The following is a 20,583-nucleotide window of genomic DNA, read 5'->3' on the forward strand; positions in this document are numbered from 1 at the left end:
CCGTAGTGAAAGTATTGCTACGGAAATCCGTTGTTAAATCCGTTGTGAAATTTAACAAAATATATCCGTCACAAATCCGTAGCGATTCCGTCACAGAATAGCTACGGAAATAAATCCGTAGTTAATTCCGTAGCTAAAATGAGCGTTTTTTTGTAGTGAGTGATTGCTTCACTTAATGAGTATCTTGAATTAATTGTGTGAGGATGCCATCCTTGAGTGTGCAGGAGAGTGAGAAGAGAGAAGGAGAGAAGAGAGAGATGAGAGAGCCGAGCATGAGGGGGAGAGATGGAGATTTGTGCATGTGCATGGTGAGCTTGAATTGAGGGATCTTGTTGGCTAAACTAGGTTAGGCTTTTTAGAGCTCCTTAATGTGTGCATGTGAGTTTCATTGATGGTGAAAAAGAGAGTAATGAGGGAGAGAGGGGAGCTGCGTGAGGGAGGGTTTCATTTGGTTAATCAAATACTTAACTTAAGGGGTCCAATATAAAAATCAAAGTCCAACACATAAAATAATTAAAGTCCAATCATAGACTTTAATTTAAATCTTGTAAAAAAAAATATTAATTATGTGTAAAATATTTCACATATACACATGCTCATTTTTAAATTAATATGCAATGCACAAAAATTTAAATAGCTAAAATATTTACAAACGTTTTTTGTAAATATTTTGTTGGAATTAAATAAATTCTTTTTCTCAATCCGGCGCGAATCATCTTAAATCTAAGTTCAAAATTATTCTAAACTTAGCTCGAGGAAACGGGGTATTACAGGTACTGCATTCATCCAATTCATCCAACAAGATGATGCATCCACCGTAGATCTTGATGATTGAATGGCTCAAAAAATAGTTCTTCGTTCTTATTTTATTTAGTGGTTCGTAAAAGAAATAGAGGAGAGAAAGAAATATATTCTTTTTTAAGTGAAGAGAAAGATAATTATTTGTGGATCATAATGACATTTAATGTAAAATAATGAATTATGTGTGGTGTTTATTATGCATTGATTTTCCATTTAGGAAGTGATCTATTAAAGTGAGACGTCTAAATAAAAAAATATGGTATATTGAATTTGGACGAATGGAGTATGTTTTTACTATCAATAGTTATGGGTATATTTGTTAAATTAGCAATAATTTAGGATTCGAACTATAAATTTCCAATTTGATAAATATATTTTCTTTAAGGATATTAAGTTAATTAATAATATATCAAATGACCTCACATTCATCTTTGACAAATCAACATATACTGTTTCGTCCAAAATTGTTGGGCCACGAAGCAAGTGCAAAGATCTGAGGATTACCCAATTATATTTGAGAATTGAGATCACGTACAAAGGTACGCACACACAACTTTAAAAATTAAGAAGAACGATTCTGAAAAACATAAGACGGAAGAATAAAAATTATACTATTATTTGGGGCTATAGGCTATTTAATTTAGGGATTATTGAATATAGGGTTTTAATTTGGGGGCTATGGCTAAAATAGTAAATTTATAGTAATTATTATTTTAAACATGAGGTGAGGCTATACTGAGTAAAATGGGGGCTACAAATAGAATTACTCTTAGGAAAGCCTAGCATTTAAGTGGATCTTGCCCAATAGGCACTTTGAGAGGTGGCTGTGATGAGGCCCAAATTTAAGCCCAAAAGATATGAGCATATATAATAATAATAATAATAATAATAATAATAATAATAATAATAATAACGTAAAAAACAATCGTGCTCAAGTAAGAAAAAGAGATGAGCCCATTATACCACTTTAAACTTACGCTGAAAACTCATAACTTGGCGAACTGATTATTCTTTTTTGATATATACTGAATGTTTAATATGTCTTTTCTTTTAAAACCAGAATGTTGAATATGTTAAAACTAATAAATACATCTCATGTTTACTTTGATTTTACTTACAATCAGGAAACATATAGAATCATTTTTCACTTCTTTACGTGACATGCATATCACCAAATTATTTTACTTACATTTAAAATAATCACAGGTCAGGACTATCGTAATCCGCTACAAAAAATATAAATTGGACATGGTTGGACAAATTAATCATTTTTATTTTCAAACATTGAATGTTAAGAGTGACACAAATATATGTGTGTACTGTGTATAGACTATAGATATATAGATATCTCAAAATGGGCTGGACCTAGCTTGCGACCTTGTCAGTGTACTTTCTCTAATAGTTTAGACGGAATATCGCTTCACGCTATAATTTACAAATAGAAATTATAAAAATAATTTTATATTTGAATAAAATTCTATTATCTAAAATAGTTGGTCATGATAGGGCATGACAATGAACCAAAACAGTAAGGTTAATATAATTCAACTATCCACACTCATATAAAATCTAGGGCAAATGTGCAAATAGGCCCTTGAACTTGACACCCCTTTGAGCGTTTATCCCCCCAGGATCGGTCAAGGAGCGTTGACCTCCCTGAACTCCTAAAAAAAAGAGCAATTAAACCCCTCCGTGTAACGGAGGCCAGACGATGTTCGCTCAAAGGCGGAGGAGTCGCCGAAGTTGGGGTGGCGTCGAAGGATGACTGCCCTGTGACCGTCAAAGGTGGAGGAGCCGCCAGCAATGGCGAGCCTTCAGGAGAGACGTGCGGCGGCAGCGGTGACCTGCGAGTCTGTTTCTCGCCGGATGGAAGCGGAGGAGAATCCCAGCGATGATGACGACTCGCGGAGACTCACCGGAGAGAACCGACGCCAACTGATGAGGTGAGACCTCGCTGATCTTTGGAACATCTACGGCGGCGGCACTGTTTGAGAGGAATTAAGATCTCGGTTGGGACGAAGAGAGAGAAACAAGGAAGAGGTGAAGTGAGGCGCGACTTCGCTGGTCCTTCACATAGAAGAACAGACATAGAACGATGACCTCTCGCCGAGCCTCCAGCAACAGCGGCGGCGGTTTTAATGGTGAGAAAGATTAGGGCTTCTTCTGCTCCTTCGTTGTTTTGAGAGGGAAGAGAACGAACGGCGACAATCAGTCACCAGAATCTTAGAATCTCGCCGGCGGATTCGAACGGGAGAAGAGACCGACCTTGTGCGTCTCGAAATTAAGAGAAAAGCTAGGGCTCGATCTTTGTCTTGTTGGAAGGAATCAATGGAGATGCGAGGTGAAGAGAGATCGAGGGGCGCCAGATTTCAGAGGCGAGGCGCGGCCTCGGCGGTGGCTGGACTAATCAGGCGGCGGCAGAGCTCGCAGAGAGAGAGGGAGGGAGAGAGAGAGAGAGCGAACGGCGTCTGGCCTCTGTTACACGGAGGGGTTTAATTGCTCATTTTTTTCAGGAGTTCAGGGAGGTCAACGCTCCTTGACCGATCCTGGGGGGGTAAACGCTCAAAGGGTGTCAAGTTCAGGGGCCTATTTGCACCTTTGCCCTAAAATCTATATACTCATTTTCATCTAAAAAACAATTAAAACATAATTTTATTACTCGCTCTAGTCTCAAACTTGTACAACATTACTCACTAATTCTCCAAACTCGTTTGAATCTATAAATATAATTGTTACAATAGTTAAATATTTATTGCAATAACAACCCAAATATTTTGAAGTAAACATTACAATGTAAGCATTAATAATACATAGTATTATTACTCGCTAATTGCACATTCTCATCTCAAACCCGCTTAAGAATCTCGATGACTCCCTAAACTCGTTGAATTTATAAAAATAAGTTATTATAATAATTGGTTATCCGTTTCAATAAACGCAAATATTTTAATATTAATGCTCATCATGTCTACCAAACAAAATACTCATTTTATCATCTTAGTTCGTTCATAAAATAATTACTTATCCGTATTATATTTTTTAGAAAGTATACCCTACTAATTATAATTGTGAATATTTCCCTTTATTTATCAACTAGTACACCCACATGTGCGATGCACGTGCCAAAATATATTTATTTGTTTTTAAAATTTTAAATTATGTAAAAATGTCAAAGTATTTTTTTTTATGAGTGGTAAAGCATGAAACCAACACCTAAATCTAAACGCTCATAACAAGACATAAAATCTATGTTGCATAGGTACGGGGGTGCGGATGCGGGGGCGATACGATACGAGTACGGGGATACGGATTTTTAAAAATTATAGGGTGCGATTCGGCAAGGATACATCTAATTATTAAAATTTTATGATATGTAATGCTTATAAAATATATACAATTTAAATTTTCTTAAATTAATTATATGTAATTTACATTTTATTTTACCCAAAAGTTAAGCATTTTCAATTATATAAGTTAATTGAGCAACAATATAACGATTCAAATATTATTAGTCCAATATATAAGTCATAACTGAAAATAAAATTATCAAAATAACCTTGTGTAGGCCTTTCGTGCACGAGATACGTGAATTTCGCCTATGGAATTTGCGAATCCGGTTTATTTTTATAAATTGTTTTAAAAGATGCGCCGCGTGGCGAATCGGGTGCGAATCCGACGAGAATCCGAGAGAATCGCACCCTAAAAGAATCTGATTCGCCGTACATGCTAATTTTTGAAGAATCCGTGCATCATAGCATAAAATTGACCTGTTGATGCAAGAATCTCAATGTAAACTTCGAACTTCAGGAAACTTCCAAGAACACTCAAAGTAAATATGACTGCTTCTATTATAATTTTCTTCCAGAGAGCATTACAGATGAATACATGGGTTTTTATAGAGATTACAAGGGCAAATGGTATAAAGGTCTTTTGACATTTCTCACGTACTCTGCATGTACCGATGTGGTCGGCGGTCACTGTCTAACAAGCTATATTATTCTAACTAACTTACAGCTTTTTAATCTAAGCACGGCGAGTTGATACTGCGCTGGCGGAAACCTTGAGTGTCTGCGCAGGCCTTCTTTACTCTTTCAGTGAGATTCGTCATGTTGGTTCTTTCCATGTGACTGCACTGTCAGGCCGGGCGCTAAAGGCTCCGCTTGCTTCTCCAACTGTCCTTGATGTGGCGGCGCTGCCACTCATGCCGCACATGATCTGCTCCTTCACACTTTAGTTCGTGGAGGTGACTCATATACCTGCATAATTAGCGCAGGTCCGGTATTAGTAATCATGGACATAAATATATAGTTTCTTTTGACTGCGCAGGCAATTATAGCCGTGCAGGTTCACTTCCCTTAGCATGGGTCTCCCGGTCTTTTTGATTAATATATTTGCGCTGTCAATGCACTCTGTTCTACATGAGTATGGGCACGAGTAATCATTATTTCACGTGTCTGCGTTGATGAGGTTCTTATCCCTCATCAGCTACTCCCCCCAGTCCATGAAAAGAGGTATGAATTTTCATGGATGACACGTTCTTGAAGCCTTCCAGCGCTGTCAAGGCGGCGCAGGTAGTACGCGACATATGTCTTGTCATATTTATGATTCTGACATGTTCCTTACGTATTATTCGCATTTTTTAGTACGTGGGCTTTTCGGTTTTCGAGTTGGTTTGATCTCGACCTTCTATTCATAACCGCCAAATTTGGAAGCAATCCGAGCCGTCCTTTTTTCTCGCACGATTCCCAACCCTAATCATCGCTCCCTCCTTCCTCTCTTTTCAAATTCCCTTATAAATACTCCATAACCGCCTCTTCTTCTTCTTCTTCCTCCTCTCAAACTTGCTGCCGACACCTTCTGTCCTCTCTCCGCAGTCCACCGCCGTCGTTCACTTCATCTTCTTCATCTGTCTATTTCCTCTACCAGGTATTAGGTTCTCTTCCTTCCCCCCTCTTTTTTTTCTCTTACTGCGTGTTTCTCCATTGTCTTCCTTTTTCTCTTCCTGTTCTTTTCGATACGCTGCCATGGCCACCGTCGGAGCACGTCAACAACAAATAAACCAAGATGAAGATATGACCTGCATTATGTTTCCTCAGTCTATCATTACCGCCGTCGGCATGATGAAAGTATGTCGGGTCCTCCGCATTCCCCCTAATGATCTGAAGTTCAAAATTCGGATCCAACAAGTCACCGGTGATATGCCGGACGAGGAGCGTGGCCCTTCACCCGACACTATTCCGATGTGGGTTAAACAAATCGAGGTGGGACTTCGACTGCCCCCTTCACCTTTCCTTCATGATGTTTGTGATCGATATAGTATCCCTTTTTTCCAGTTTTCTCCCTCTTCTATCCGTTGAGCTCATATCTTACACATCGCATGCGCTGTCAACAATTATCCGCACAGCGCAGAGCTTTTCCACAAGACCCACATTTTGAAAAAGACGGGACTGTCATTACAATTTTACCTCCAAGCCTGGCAGTTGTATGAGCTTTATGGGGAGCCTAAATTCCCTTGATAAAAAATTCCATGACAAGTATTTCTATATCAAGGTGCGCAATAGGACTTGGGCATCCATTGTCGATAACTCAGATGTAACATGGCATCGCCTAAAACATAGCCCTTCCCCCAATAGAAACCACATCTCCGATCTGGAATTTTCTTTGCTCGCGTATTTGAAAGAGGCTCGTTGTAGTGGTGTTTTCGATGTTGTGCGTTTGGTGACTCACCCTACTGTCTTGGCCGGTGCTGGATTATTTTCTCGATATCCAGCCTCTTCTATTGGTATTACTTGTTTGTTGTTGCTGGTTTTGTTTTTCCTTTTTCTTTCTTTTTATGTACATGACTACGCTGCTTATAATTCATGTTCATTCTGTAATATAATTAATTGTTTACTTCATGTATTTCCTTCGCAGGCATGTGGAAGAGTGCCTAGCACGAGGAAGTGACCAGCTTTTCCTTCACTACCTCTCCACAACCCTTCGAGGCTGCGCAGCCCAGCAAGTCGATGTCAGCTCCTTCAATCCGGGGCAACCTCGATCTGCTGTGGTTACCCGTGAGCCTCCTCACCCCCGAGATGGAGAAACTGCTTCAGAGGAGGAAGAGGGGGACGATATCCCTCTCATAGAAAAGAAACGCAAGTAGGCTCAACATGACCCTATTTCTCGTTCCCAAAAACGCCAACAACAACCAAAAAGAAAGAAAAAGTCTGCGTCGGAGTCTCCAGTGCTGGTGGATGAAGACGACTCTTTTGAAAGACTTTTAGCTAGCTCTCCCCCTCGCTTCGATGGTGATGATCTCCCGGTGGGGCCTATTGTTCCACGTGCTCTGCACGACTTGACTGGTGAGGAATGCCGATCCCAGATGGAGTCTCAAATTGCCTCCGCTGACCTTCAAAAACATGATTCTATAGATCCGATGGGCCTAGCCAATGATCTCTGCTTCGCCATAGAAACGGTATCTCGTCTTTATCTTGTTTTATTTTTCATAGTTGTGTATTTGGTCAAGTTTTGTGATTTGTTTATTTCCTATGATCATTTCGTCTGTGCAGACGAGGGTGAAATGCTTGGCCTCTTCCCGCTGTTTGGCACGATCCTCGTCCGTTGTCCAATCCAAGGACACGGAACTTTTGGTTGTGCTGGCCCGCTATAGTGATCTGGAGGAGGAATTGCGCCAGGCTAAGGCGGAGGGTGCGAGGATGAAGGTTGAGCGTGACTCTCTGGAGACTGAGCTGTCAAGAGTTGAGAGGGAGATGAGGAGGGCCGATGAGAACAAGAAGAAAGAGGTGGACATTGTGCGCTAGGCTACAATTGCGGACTATGCGGGCCGGATGGGGAGGTTGAAGGAGGGTATTGTGGAGCGGGAGAACCGTGCATTTGACTAGGGGATCCATGAGCATCGTACCCGCTACTTTCTTTCTACGAAGGGTCACCAATTTCTACGGATCATGCTGATAGAGACTCTAGAGTCTTTCATTCGGACTCTTAAAGTGCTTGCGGCTGTTGCTCCCGACTTGAAATTCCTTATCGAAGATGCATGTCGGGTGGTATTGGACTTGGTCGAGGCCACTCCGGAACAACGTGAGCGGTATGTGACTGAGAAAGTGGTTGATAATTTGCGGGACGATGAGCTCGACCAGCTCCTAGGCATCAATAGCCAGGCACCTCGGACGCCAGCCTGGTGGGCCCCTATGCTTGACAAGACTTTGAATTTATTTGTGAATGGGATCTGCGCTGATCCTGTGCCTGTGCAGCCTTTCATCCGCACTCCCTTCCTGGACCAACTTCGCCAGAAGTCCATCCGATCCCCGAGGGGTAATTATCTTGGAGGGAGTATTTGCTATCCCCCAGCCTCTTCTTCTAGTGCCGCGCCGACCACTTTGCCTGCACCGACTCTTGTACTTGTGCCGACTCCTGCGTTTGCATCGACTTCTGTGCCTGCGCCGACTCCTCAGGTCCATGCTTCTGTGGTTCATTCGGCTGATCCTGAGGACGCGCGGAGTACTTCGTCTCCTGAAGAAACGGCCATGGATGACCCCTTCACCTCTCAGCCTCCAACGTGACAAATTATGAACTTAGTTTTTTGTTAATCTCTTTATGTTTTGCAAAATTTGTAAGCTTCTGATTTGGATGGTTGTAGACTTCAGATGAATTATGAAAATTTCTTCTATGTTTCATAATGTTATTTTCAATTCGCTTATCTTTATTTGCCTCTTAGTGTCGGGTGCTTTCGAATTTTCGTCGTAATTTTTCTTGACTTGGTTGGTGAAGGGCATATGACGTGAATACTTTGCCCGGCTCGTATGATGTGTGGAGATTCCCAAATTGTAATATCGGATTATTCATACTGTGAAACTTTCTAAGTAGATATTGCGCTAGGTTAATATACCTATAAATACCTATGTTACTTTTTGGTGGATGCGAATTTTCTTAAGGCCATTCTCACAATATTAACCATGTATCTTGAGTTATCACTTAATATTTCGAACATCCGCAGTGCGGCTGAGTTTCCACTTAAGGTTCAATATCCGCAGCGCTGCTGAGTTGCCACTTAAGGCTCAATATCCGCAGAGCGGCTGAGTTGCCACTTAAGGATCACTATCCGCAGAGCGGCTGAGTTGCCACTTAAGGCTCAATATCCGAAGCGCGGCTGAGTTGCCACTTAAGGTTCAATATCCGCAGAGCAGCTGAGTTGCCACTTAAGGCTCAATATCCGCAGCGCCGCTGAGTTGCCACTTAAGGCTCAATATCCGCAGCGCGGCTGAGTTGCCACTTAAGGCTCAATATCCGCACATATGCATTTTGAAACAAGTAGCCAGACAAGGTTGGTTTTTCTAAAACCATAGATCTTTTATTAATATGACCATGGTCCCAGACCTCATTAAAACCCAGTGGGAAAAAAGAGTATCTGGTCTAAGCAGTGTGACCTGCGCTGATAGTTCATACATAGAATTTTCTCAAATCAGTAATTTTCATCACTCTCTCTCGATTCACTACGCACTACATGTAAATTATTCTCTCCATAATTAAAGGATGAAATTATCGAACTCATCAATTATTTTACAACTTCTTCATACCATTTTGCTCTTGAAAAAATGGATCGTAGCTTTGCAAATTGGTGGAGCAACTAACCAAATTCGTCGGAGATTTCAACTTTTTCTTCGATAGGCTTTTCGTCATTTTCTTAAGGATCACTTCAACGCGGTGGGTCTTGAGGGTATTAACTTGAACGACACTCAATTCGTTCAAGATGATGAAGTACCGGAGATTCCTTCCATCCAAAGACGACGGAGGAACGCACCAGCTACACCCTGATAGAGACCGAGCTTATTTTCTCACTTTGGGTCGAAGGGACCCACAACGTCATGAAAGATGCCGATCAAAAAGCACTCGTCTATTAAATCACCAAAAAATTGAACGAAGGTCGTCCTTCCGGAACTCCGACATGCGACAACAAACGAATCAAGTTGCACGTCCAAGTCCAAAATGACGTCAAGCTTTGGGAGGCCACCCACAAGAAATGCCGAGCCAATTGGTGGAGCGGCACGAGTGATGACCAAATCACCCAACAAGCTCAAGAAAAAATATATAATCAACAACGGGACTCCATTCAAATATTTCGAGGCTTGGTGTGTTCTCCGAATCTCAACGATTCGCCTCCATTGGTGACGGCGTCCTTTCATCGCCGAGGGAGGATACACGATGACGTCCTCCGATCCAAGCATCACAACTAGGCTTAAAGGCGACAAAGTGTGACAAAGAAAAAGGCAAAAAGATAGAGTCGTGGTGCAAGGGGAAAAAAGGGAAAATACTACAAGGCAATGGATAAAGTTGCAAATTCCATTGAAGATTTCAATCGGACGCAACGCGAACTAGCTGACGCTTAAATTATTGGAATGGACGAATTAAAAATGAGCCCGGAAAAATTCGTCATCCACAATGTAATGGTTGCAGAAGTTTTCCAACGTCGAGGATGAAATAAATTATTTATTTATTTATTTTAATTTTGATCTAATTTGTAATTTTTTAAATTATTATAAACAATCAGAGTATTGTATATAACAATTAGAGTATCGTATCCACATGGACTGAAAAATTAAAAACACGATGAATAATCCTAATAAGTACTAATGCAATATCCATGGAAACAGAAATATGATGGAGAACAAAAACTAAACTCAAAACTGAACAAATAAAACAAGATAAATAAAAGACTGATTCTAGGGAATGTAAATTCATTATCAAATCCTCACAATTAACCTATTAATCCTAATTACTAGTTTAATCTAGTCCTGAGGAGAGATCACAAAAAATAATCATACACTCTCGCTAGAGTAGTTTATGATAAGTAATTAGTAAATTCTCTATCTCCGCTAGGTCTCAAGAAAATCTACTAACTCCTAAAACACATAAGAATAGCTCCCTATGATCCACTTATCTCCGTTAGGTCTCAAGAAAATCTACTCAATCATATCACACATTTCTAAATCCGCTAAAATGTTATCTCCGTTAGGTCTCAAACTGAATAACTAGACATGCAACTTATTCGTCAGATAATCCACAAGACATAAGCACCAACAATTATGAATCAGAAACTGAAAGGAAAAAAAGTATCAACAAATCAATCACATAAACTTAATCAACTATTTACAAACCGTAAAATCGGATAAAGAACTAGCAGACATAATAAAATAAATAAAAGACATAATTAAAATGAAAGCAATTCAAATAAATAAAATTGATAGAACCCACAAATAATTCTGAATGAACAGCTTGAATCTTGAATCTTGCAGAAAATAAATCTAATTTATAAAAGCAATAAATTCTAAAGCTAAAAAAAACTGAAAAATATGAAAAGATAGAGAAGAGAGGATTAGAGACTCTAGAGATGTCTAATAGGTCAACAAAAAAAATCTATATATATGCACAAGAGATAAATAAAGTACAGAACTTGAAAATACTGATAAAATCCTGAAAATTCAAAAAATTCCCGAAAATTCAAAAAATCCTGTCGACCACTATACACTACTACGTGCGATTTTCTTGTATCGGCCATATTTCCCTCGTCCGAACTTCGATTTGCGATCCGTTTACACCCACGAACTCATATTGAGATGATCTACAACTTTAAATCAAATCATAATTTTAAATTCAGCTTCAATATTTTTGTAGATTTCACCAATGTACGAGCAAGTATCATATTTCATAAGATAAAACAATTTAAGCATAAAACAATCATCAAACACTCAATTCCCTATAAAATGAACATCATGCGAATATTATAAACCATGAAAAAGTGAGCGTTATCAACTAACTTTTCCAATTTTTCATACATGCGTTAATTGTGTAGTTGAAAATAATTTGCGATCTACCAAATGAAGTGGTGGGAAAAGATGATGTAGCTCAACACGATGATGATGATGATAGAAGACTAACTTTTCCGATTTTTCCTACATATATTAATTGTGAAGTCGAAATGAATTTGCTCTACCAAATGAAGTGGTGGGAAATAAGATGGGAATCTAGCCCAACTCTATTTTATTTTTGTGAATAATTTTCACAAAAATAAAATAATAATAATAATAATATTAATGTTATTATTATTATTATTACCAACTCAATCTCAAGTTTCACTTGATTCATTTATATATAGAAGGGCATTATTGTTATATGATTTAGTTTGAGGGGCAATCTCATGGTCCAAGCATTACGTAGGACCAAGTGATCTTTTTTGCTTTATGGCCGCTTTCTTTGTTGATGAACTTTAGGAATACACCTCCATTAAGCTATTCTCTTCCCAAGCCCTCATTGCCTAATAATTTCGCCCACATCTCTCATTCCTATAATCTAATGCGACCAACATAAACTCAAAAAGGGATAAAGAATAACAACAGCGAGGTTTAGACTAACTCTTGGGGTCCGTCATTTCGAGATTATGAAAATAAGAAAAGGACTTCTTAGAATTGGATTATCTTACTAGAATTTGAGCGAAAATGCTTTTACAATAAAGGCAGTGAAATAGATGGGCATTATAGTGTCCATTCACATACTCATGTTTTGAAAACTTTCTTATGCCACTACGCCAGATTCGCTCATAAATTGCCGTAATGTATAGTGGTACTCATGTTTTGAAAACTTTCTTATGCCACTACGCCAGATTCGCTCATAAACTACCGTAATGTATAGTGGTGTAATGTATATGGAGTTTATACATAATGGAGATTTAAGCGTTACCTATTTTATTATACATAACGATTTTCCATAAATATATAACGCTTGATAATAAATATATAACGCTTGATAATCCATTATCTAAATAATTATACATAACGATTCCAACCCGTCAAGAAAGTTAAACTTCACCTTATGTATACACATATACATAACAGTTCTTTACCGTTATGTATGCCAACTATAGCTTTTAGCATATTTTTAATACTTTTTCTCAATTTTTCTGTTATTTATCTAAAAAACTGAATAAATGAACTTAAAACAACAAAATGATAAAACCATCAATAACATATATTATATATATCACAAAACATTCATACATAATGTTTTGAGCCCAACTAAAAAAAATAAAAAAATAGGGCTTTCGTTGCCTTCTAAAACCAGCACCTCTTTATAAGCTATATAATCTTGTATCTTGTCCTTCAACTATATAACTGTTGAGCTGCTCGTGACCGCAGAGTACCTCCTGAAGCTGAGTCCAGTTGGGGTTGAGAAATATACAGCTGCACAGAAATAAACAAAAAATGAGAGATGATAAAATTAAGCAATTCTTGCAACTGTTATAAAAACACATTTCTAAGAAACTTACATCACCATAGAAACATCAATGGTGGAAAATAAACATCTAAATTCATTAAGTAATCACAACCATTAAAAAAGAATAATGAGAGAACTGACTATAAGATAAATTCCGCAGTATATGTGATCCCAATATTTATAATCACGTCAAATACAGAATTCTTCTAGCTCAAGTTTAATCACCTGCAAAGTGTCAGCCGCCTTGTTTAGATCAAGTTCACCATCCTCTGCATGCTTTATCAAAGCGATAAATTTCTTAGTCAATAAACCTGAGAAGCACTGCGCATACCAATCATCATTAAACTTGTATGGCAACAATCAAAAATAGTCGTGCAAATACAGAGTATGGTATTACTCAAGGAACTGTCATAGCGGCAGCTAGTAGGCGTGAGAAAATTTCCTTTTTACACTGCAGAATGTCAACATTATCAACCCAAATCCGAAAAACTAGCAGACATCTGATCAGTTTTACAATTACAACACTAAGTATCATCAAGAAACATCATCTTTATCACAAAACAACTAATTAATCCATCTCAACAAGGGGACTTTACTCCTCAACATTATCAATCGCTAATTATCAAATAACAAGGCAAAACAAAACCAGTTAAGCCACTCTATATGACAGAAAATTAAAAATCCAAGATTCATAACCAACAGTGATGTTAGAAAAAGGGGAAATTACCTAGCACTAGAAGGAAAAACTAATGATGTTAGAGACAAAAATATCTAAAGTATTTAATTAAATAAGTACTTGGTTTCTACATTTTTTTTTTGTTAGTTCAGGCTGTCATAGAATAGATGGCTCACTCCTCAAATGTTCTCTAGCTAAATGACTTTTAATTGACACAAGGCTAATAAGAAAGCAGATTTACTAGCTTGTGATACAACATAGTGCCAACAAGTCAACTAGCAATGATCCTCATCTAACTCACTTTGTGCCTATACTCAACCAAATATTATCTTAACAACAATCACATACTCAAGCATCTTTGACTGAGCTTTCCATATTCATTAGATCTATCAAAAATAGTAATGACAACATTTTCCAAAGTCAAATACATTCTCTTTAGTATGACCAAGTCCTAGATTACGAAGCCAAGATGCATCAAAATAAACATAGCAGAAAATCATAGAAGGTGAGCAAACAAGAAAATCTCTATCAATATACCACTAGTGCTTAGTTTAGTAGATGAGGAAGCAACCATTAGATTCTTTATAGCTCCAGTAGTTCTGTCAAAATTATGACTCCAGAGCTCCAATGTTCCAACAATCCACAACACAAATCCAACTTCTCTTCAATTTAGGTCAATCAATTACATAACACGTACAAGCAATTTATTAAAGCTTATGACAGTAGCAGAATTAGGAGAATTTTAAAAAACCAAACCTGATCGTCTTTGATTGGAAAAGTGGTTTAATGATGGAGATAGTGGAGACGGACGGTGGCGGGGTGCTCAGTGGCGTCGGAGATCAGCGCGTCGAAGGTCGACGGAGGGAGTAGTTTCATCGGTGGATTTAATCTAAGGAATTCTGATGTTAGGGATTTAAGGCTCTAAAATTGAAAAAAAGAAAAAGGATTGGGGTAGTGGGCTGCCGCTTTACCTGGCGGCGTTGGAAACTACTGCTGTTGCGAAGCCGCCGGAGGGACCAACGGAGGCGGTGAGGCTGGACTAGGAGGAGTGGTACGATGGGGAAGGCTGGTCGAGCAGTCGTACACTGAGGCGCGGCGGATTGCAGGATGCTTCTGGCTTGCCACGGGGGCGATTTCAAGCCGCCTGGGCGCTGGGCGACGGCGAGGCAGGGGCCTGGCGGCGCTGTGCGATAGAGAGGCAGGGCTTGGGCGACGGCGGGGAGCAGCCAGCGCCTGGGTGACGATGTCGCGGCTGGGAGGATCTGGGCCACTGGGCGAGGAGGTAGGAAAGGGAGGGGCCTGGCGCCTGGGTGACGGGCCTGACGGCGTTGCGGGGGGAGGACCTTGTCTGGGCGGCGGCGAGTCTCGGTGCAGAAGCGCCGGCAGGGCCTCGGGGCGGCGACTGACGGGTAGAACCGTAGAAGGAAGAGGGCTGGGCGGCGGATAGGGATGGGGGTGGGAACCCTAGATCAAACACCGGTTGTTCGATTTTTGCTTTTCACATTTTCTTTCTTCTTTTCTTTTTATTTTTGTATTTATTTTTTTAATACAATATAATATAATAATTTAATTAAAAAAACCTTGGAAAAATGAAAAAAAATTAATTCTCATAACAGTTAATTAAATTTCTAATATGAAAATTTATAATAATGTTTAATTTTAATCCATTAAAATGATAATTTAAAATAATATTTTTTCTTATTTTTAATGTTTAGATAAACAAGTTTTTGATTAAGAAAATAGATATATTATGGTTTTCTAAAAATAAATTGATAAAAAAAACTTTTTTTAAAAAAAAGATGCGCATACATAACAGTCCTCATAACGGACGAAATAACTGTTGTTAAAAACATACATATATAACAGTTCGCATAACGGTCCAAGCTTAGCGTTATGTATCCATGTTCTTACATAACAGTTTCCATAACGGTAGAAATAACCGTTATAATAGATGCACATATATAACGCCTTTCGTAACGGCTCAGGAGTACCGTTATCTTTGTGACTAATAGATAACGCTAATACATAACGCATTACTTAAAACCGTTATCTATGCATATACATAACAGTACATAGATAACGGTTTTCGAAAAAACCGTTATCTATGATGTATGTGCATATATATACTCTAGAGTTGATTTCCAACGAATTATTAGGATGCAAAGTATAAATATATGTAGGGAATGAATTCAACCATAAGGGACGTCGGTTACGTTTGGATCGATAGACATTAGCAATCTGAAATCACAAACAATATTATTTGTCCTCCAATGAGCACTGGTGAAAGTGTCGACAGAAGGGTCTTCGACACTCAAATTAATAAAACAATAAAGAAAGACTGACATATAAATGCAAGTAACACGTAAAATAATAAACATGGTAAAAATGATATCTAATATATGATTTATCCAATTAATCAGGCTGATTCGGGTGAGCAGAGCAAGAATAACTGATCGATGTAGAATGAAAGGTGACAACCATCCAGACTATCGGCGCTAGTCGAGAGATCGAAAGCCTAGAGAATTAAGAGCGTGAAAACGGGAGAACATGGGATGTTAGAGTGAGAGATTGCGTGTTAGTGGGAAATTGGAAACTAGTGATTGTGGATGCTCCTCACTGATTTGTAGGGTTGAGTATATAGGTGACAGGTGTGCGAAACGGTGGCTAGGGTAAGGGCTTCTTTGGAACATTCGTTCCAGCCCTAACTGCTAAGATTATTTAGAAACGGGTCTCCACGTACTCCAGTTTGACTTTGTAGCCAAATAATAGTTATATTTAGGGTGCTACCTAGTAGAATCACGTGTGTCCCCTGTGTGTGGGTTTAGCTTTGGATCTTTTCACATAGATGTAGTATGGACCGCTTGTCTAGATAGACCCTTTGAACCAAATAACTTTACCTATTTAGATTTATACAGATTTTTTTCGACTACACTATGATACCCTTTACAGATTGTTTGGTACAAAATACGTTATCCTTTATTAATTACAAGCAAAAAAATATTATATAAATTTGTGTGATTTTCTATACCACCTCCAAAAATGGTATATGTATACAAATCATAATTATAACAATTAGTAATTATATATAATTTTAACACATCATTCCAAATAATAAATTACATATTACATAATTTTAATACTCCCTCCGTCCCAACGTAGTAGAATCGTATTCCTTTTAGATCGTCCCAACGATGTTGAGTCGTTTCATTTTTTTAACAAAAAATAGACAATTCAAAGCCTTAATTAACAAAACTAATTACACGCCTTACTTTTACTTAACTAACCCAATTAGTCCAAACTCGTTGTCGTCCCCTTTCTTTGCATTCTTCTTTCACTTTTTGTACAGATCACTCAACCCGAGGACCAGCAAACAAGAACCGCATGCTCCTTCCATTTTCGGCGACATTGTCGCTGCCCCAACCATAGCCATCATGTATAGACCTCTCATCCCTCTACCTCACTTTCCTCGTCCCAAATCAAATGCGAAAAATAGAATTCCCAATTTCTAAAATTCCTAAAAACTTTTCTTCATCTTTTTCGGTGAGGGAGAAGCTAGGCTGGAAGGCAGCGTCGCTAGTGACGTAGGTGCGAACGATGAATTCGAAGTCAAGAAAGGAGAATACGTGGGTGAGGACACTGTCGGGGAGGCTGCTGAGGAGATCGGGGTAGGATTTGTCGATTGATTCCTTGATTTTTTCTGGATCGTCATCCCTCTAGTTCAGAGCATCTTATCCTTCATTATCTACAATCATGTTGTGCATGATGATACATGCCATCATAATCTCTCTGAGATGCTCAATATACCAATGTCGGGCCAGACCTCTAATGACTCCCCATAGAGCTTGAAGCACTCTGAAGGCTCGTTCGACATCCTTTTGTGCCGCCTCTTGCATATTCTTGAACCCCGCATCTTTCTCGTACCTCGTTCCTCGTCCCTAGTGGGATCTTGAAAAATGTTAGCCAATCAGGGTAGATGCAATCACACAAGTAGTAGCTCATCTGATAATAGTTGTAGTTTGCTTCAAATATCACAATCGGCGTCAAATAGAGGCAATTGGTTGAGAACATTTATATCGTTGCTCATGCATTTAAAACAAGCATGTGATGTCGCCCGATGAAGGGCGCCGGAGATATTCGGCCTTATACGCCGTGATAATTTCTTTTCAGAACTTTTTGAAGCATAGCCGACCTGTAATGTCCACAATCTTCATATACTCATCGAAAGTATCTACTGAACCAAAAATAGCTAGTTTCTGAATAGCTACCATACATTTTTGCAACGATGTGAGCGAGTCCTGGCCCGTAGCATCTTGCCCCATTCGGAAATATGAATCCATCCCTTGAACACCATCAACAATACGCAAAAACAACTCATTCTTCATCCGAAAATGGCTTCTAAAAAAGGTTGGGCCGTATACTGGGTCGTCGTTGAAATAATCTTGAAGATGTCGTTGATGGGCGGCCTCACGATTGTAGTATACAAAGCCCCTCGTCGAGAGACCTCTTTGGGGTGCTTGGTTCTTGAAAATTTCTTGGATAATCTTTTGCACCTTGCAACCATTTCTGCTACTCTATCCGAAGAAGAGTAGAGTGAAGCCACTTTGAGAGAGAAAAGAAGAATTGATGGAGAAATTATGGAGAAACGAAGAAGAATGATATGAAAAAAGTATGTGAGAGATGCGATATAAATAGTGAGAAAAAGTGAAAAAAGGGAAAAAGAAAAAAAAAGTGGTAATTAGGTGTTGATGACCGTTGCTTTGATTTTTTTTTCAATTTTTATGTATTTATTTTTTTAATAGAACGCGTATAAGCGACACACTTTTTGAGTGAATGAGCCGTGCCTCGAGTTAAGGAGCCCTATATCGGTTGGCTCATCCAAGATGCCAGATGCTCTTAAAGCTTTAGATTATCATCATTTGGTCATTTTAAATCATTTTTTACGTATCATATATTAAATTAAAAGTCTTTTTATTACTCCCTCCGTCTCACGAATTTTGACACGTTTGATTTCGGCACAGAAATTAATTAGTTGTAGATTAGTGTTTTAAGTGTGTAGGTAATAAAGTATAAAAATAATAAAGTAGGAGAGAGAATGTAATAAAGTGATAATGTAGGAGAGAGAGAGTGATGAAGTAGGAGATAGAAGGATATAATTGTTACTATATTTAGAAACGTGTCAAGATTCGTGGGACGGCCCAAAAAGGAATACGTGTCAAGATTCGTATGATGGAAAGAGTATCTTTCATCCAAGACATATTTATTCAAAATATGATTAAATGAAAACGAAAAAAATATGATTTATCTACAAAATAAGAAGAAAAAAATGAAGAAATTTAAAATTTCAAGAGTAGTGACAGTTAATTGAGGGGTGAATCAACGGTAATTTGATTTTTATATATTGATTTTAAATTTTACATTTAAGATTTCCTTTTTAATATATTATGTATTATGTATGACCTAATTTTTGGGCCAAGCTGCTAAAATGGTTTGACCTAGCTCGACCTTTTGGAGGGAATTGTAAATATGGTCCGGAGCTAGGCTTGAAATTTTGACATGAAAAGTTCAAATCTAGGGTGGATATGTAAATTTATTTTGTAAATTATAGGGAAAAATACTAAATCCGTCCCACTAAAAGTAACATTTATTCAATTTTAAATTGTCATATTATAAGTGACATGTTTCATAAATAACAAAAATTAACTTTCAAAAAAATATAGGTCTTGTCATTTTTAATCAATTTATATCTTTTTAACTCGTGTATCCAAAAACTTTGTGTGACTTATAATGAGATGGAACAAATATACTCTCTCCGTCACGCGAAATTTGAGTAGTATTTTTTTTTTTTTGTCTCACGAAGCTCGAGTACTTTCCTTACATGGCAAAAGTTTTTTCCTTTACTCACATTTTCACTTTTCACCTACCATATTTAACACACAAAATACTAACTCCTTAAAACCTGTGCCCAAAAGAAATTGTTCAATCTTCGCGGGATGGAGGAAGTATTTTTAAGGAGTTATGGCAAAAAAATACATGAACTTTGAAAAAAGTTGCAATTTTCACCTAAACTTTCAATTTAGCCCCAAAATACATGAATTTATATTTTTGTTGCAATTTTCACCTAAGTTTGACTTTCAACGATATTAGAACTTAATTGACGGTTGAAATTAAGTCAAATATATTAATTTTTGCCTTCTTAGACCTTTGGCTTCTAAATACTCATCACATCATCATCATAATAAGTTAGACCAACATTAAGTGAATTTCCGACTGTCAATTAAGTTCTAATTTCGTTGAAAGTCAAATTTTTATGAAAATTACAACAAAAATATAAATTTATGTATGTTGAGGCTTAATTCAAAATTTAAGTGAAAATTACAATTTTTTTCGAAGTTCATGTATTTTTTTTTTTTTTTTGCTATAACCCTTATTTTTAAACATCAAAACGAAAATGCAGTTCCAAACACATTTGCAGTTCACGCCTAAAAGTGATTTTTTTTATAATTTTTAAAATTTAGATAATTTCTATAACTCGTTGTAAACGGTATGATGACTAGAAAATCGAAGCACAAAGTAAACAGTCGATATCTCATATCTGTGGCATATCCGAAATTTGGAAGAATAAGAGGGTCAATATCCTAGGCACGTCGTATTATGCTTTTCCTTTATTTTGCTTTATTTCATTTGTTTGTTTTTCGGCCTTCCTTTTGTAACCTTTAAACAATTTTTTGACCGTTGCTTTTCCTCCCAACCAACGTCTCTCTTTCTCTCTCACACACACACACAACTTCGATCAATCAGCTAGAAACAACTTCTGTATTGCGGTACGTGTGTTCCCTCATTCC

The 20,583-nt window shown here is 38.0% G+C and overlaps 1 long non-coding RNA gene across 1 annotated transcript; it reads right to left on the reverse strand.

Moving 5' to 3' along the window:
* Positions 1-12,798: 12,798 nt before the first annotated feature.
* On the reverse strand, positions 12,799-15,253 carry LOC131021344 (uncharacterized). The gene is made up of 4 exons (XR_009100921.1): positions 14,713-15,253; positions 14,498-14,630; positions 13,291-13,386; positions 12,799-13,031 (listed from the first exon to the last, which is right to left on the reverse strand). It is a non-coding gene; the product is annotated as an uncharacterized LOC131021344 (long non-coding RNA).
* Between the last annotated feature and the right edge of the window lie 5,330 nt (positions 15,254-20,583).

This window comes from Salvia miltiorrhiza, chromosome 4 (genome assembly GCF_028751815.1).
Source record: "Salvia miltiorrhiza cultivar Shanhuang (shh) chromosome 4, IMPLAD_Smil_shh, whole genome shotgun sequence".
NCBI classification, from domain to species: Eukaryota; Viridiplantae; Streptophyta; class Magnoliopsida; order Lamiales; family Lamiaceae; genus Salvia; species Salvia miltiorrhiza.